This window comes from Ursus americanus, chromosome 12 (genome assembly GCF_024610735.1).
Source record: "Ursus americanus isolate L20-20 chromosome 12, mUrsAme1.1.p, whole genome shotgun sequence".
Classification (NCBI taxonomy): domain Eukaryota; kingdom Metazoa; phylum Chordata; class Mammalia; order Carnivora; family Ursidae; genus Ursus; species Ursus americanus.
In genome coordinates, this window is record NC_142138.1 from 48943047 (window position 1) to 48945672 (window position 2626).

The 2626-nt window shown below is 36.6% G+C and overlaps 1 pseudogene; it reads left to right on the top strand.

The window, feature by feature from the left end:
* Window positions 1-397: 397 nt before the first annotated feature.
* LOC148109190 (large ribosomal subunit protein eL15-like) lies at window positions 398-971 on the top strand (annotated as a pseudogene).
* Window positions 972-2626: the final 1655 nt, after the last annotated feature.

The window sequence follows — 2626 nt, forward strand, 5'->3', positions numbered from 1 at the left end:
CTGAAAGAGACTGGGGTGAGACTCAGGTCCATTAGCCAACACCTCTTCTCCAGCCTTTACTGGTCTGTTGCTCTAACATCACAGGAGAGGCAAGGCTTTGCTCGAATAATTGCTGTGTCCCTCTGGCTATTCCATAGGAAGAAAAGCACGTTTTTTCCTGTTGCAGATCATAAAACTTAACTGAGATTCCTATTTCCCTCTCTCTACCTCATCTTAACCAACGATAAGAAGGCCAGTGTTTGAGATCCTTAAAGGACATCTCCTATGTTTCATATAATTGTTCTCTATCAGTTCTCTCGTTTGCCCACACATCCTGTTGATTATGTGCTTTCTTTTGAAAAGAAAACTAGCTTTTAGCCCTTTCCTTTCTGTCTGTTGGCAGCCATCAGCTCAAAGGATGTGCTGCCGGCAGTACCACCAGCTCTCTCTGCTTCACAGAGCCCTTGGCCCATCCCAGCCTAATAAAGCCTGCAGATTGGGATACAAGACCAGGCAAGATTATGTCATATATTGGATTTGTGTGCAGTATTGTGGCCACAAAAGCCCAGTTCCTAGATGCTACCTATGGCAAGACTGTCCATCATGGTGTTAACTAGCTAAAGCTTGCCCAAAGTCTTCAGTCTGTTGCAGAAGAGTAAACTAGATGCTGTGGGACTCTGAGAGTCTTGAATTCTTGCTAGGTTGGTGAAGATTCTATGTACAGATTCTTTGAGGTTATCCTCACTGATCCATTCCATAAAACTTTCAGGAGAAATCTTGACACCCAGTGGATCACCAAACCAGTCCACAAGCATAGGGAGATGTGAGGGCTGACATCTGCAGACCATATGAGCTGTGGCCTTAGAAAAGGTCACAAGTTCCACCACACTATTGGTGGTTCTCACTGTGCAGCATAGAGAAGACAGTACTCTCTAACTCCACTATTTCTGCTGGTACAAGTAATGTTTGTAAAATTCTTACCTAATAAATAATTTAAGGACAGTCATGTCTGCTTAAAAGTGTTCTTTAATTTGTTAGAATGAGTTGTCTGCAGATTGTTCCATGAATGCATTGTCAAATTATGAAAGTTAAAGTGTAGTCATGTTTGAAGACTATAAGTGATGGTGTATCTTGTTTCTAATAAGATAAATGCTTTTGTCTTTGCTTTATCTTATTAGGGAGTTTATATGTCAGTGTTTAAAATGCTGTTTGGTATAATAGGTGTAACATAAATTGTACAAAGTAGAATGCAGAAGCTAGCCATGTAGATTTGTTGGTGCATGTAATGAAACCTACAGCTTCACTGGGGCAATATAATGCTCTGCTGGTTTACTCTCAAATGCCTGTTTTTAGGGGTTTGGTAAGAACAAGCTTTTTAAATTGGATTTTGTTTGGAAATGTGAAGAGTATCCTAATCTTTTATCATGATCATATGCAGAATAATGTTAACTAGGGCCCATATCTTTAGGTTGAACCCAATATTCTATTTATGTAACTGCTGCTTCTGAAAGAGCCACCATTTTTAAGAGAATTGATTAAACCTGTTGCAAGAGGGTTCTCTTACAAAGGAAAATAAATCCTGCTTAACCTAAGCAAAATTGCCTTGGTCTACACAGTACCACTGAAGTTCACATAAAAGGTGGAGGCTCCTGGTTCTATCCCATGACTACATGGGATCTGTAGAATAATGAATTTCATACAAAGCAGTCAATAATGGTATTTATGCTGGTCTATGTTAAAACTGATGGAAATTGAACATTAGGTAAATGAGAAGAATTTACCTTAAGATTTGTAAGCTGGTAACCAATGCTAGGATTGGGAAACTGGTGACCATCAGATGACCTTAAATGTGAAGATAAAAAATTAAAGTTGGCTTTGATCAGAATTTTAAAAAAAGAAAGAAAAGAAGCTTTTTCATTATCATGTATTCTTATTTTACTGTGTGTGTGTGTGTGTGTGTGTGTGTGACTTTTACATTCAAATTTAATTCAAAATTAAGAGAGGGGCGTAATAATGGTTACATGGCAGTACAGGGAATACATTTGGAAGGAGACTTTAGATAATATCCCAAATATTTAGTATCGATCTTGCTAATAATTTGTAAGTATCAAACATTATCCCTTTTTATCTTGTAAAGAAGATTTCTTTTCATTTTTATGAAAAACTTATCAAGCAATTTATATTATTTTAGAAGTAGAATTAAGTAGTTTACCTAAGGGAGAAGTATACCAACATTTCTATTGACAGATTACAACACTAAGATTTGGAATATGAGATTAATTTGAATAAGAATTTGTTGCTTGTTAGTGGCAGAATCAGGACTAGAACCTACAATTCCAGGTACTTTCTTTGCTCTATATTGATCAGATAGTTTGATTCAGGTGGACCTACTTTAATTTGAATAAAGTTGATAGTCACTTTGGAAATAGACATGTGATTCAAGGTGATTTTCACAAATTAGCTATCTGATCCTCAAAAGATAGAACAAATGCTCTGTACTAAATAATGTGATAAAAGTAAGTTATACATTTGGGAAATAAATTGCTAGGCATTATTGCTTTGACGGTGTGCTTAAAATGAGTCAGCAAGAGTACTCCTATTCAAACAACTCACTTGGTTTGGGGACATATTAACAGTAAAATAACAA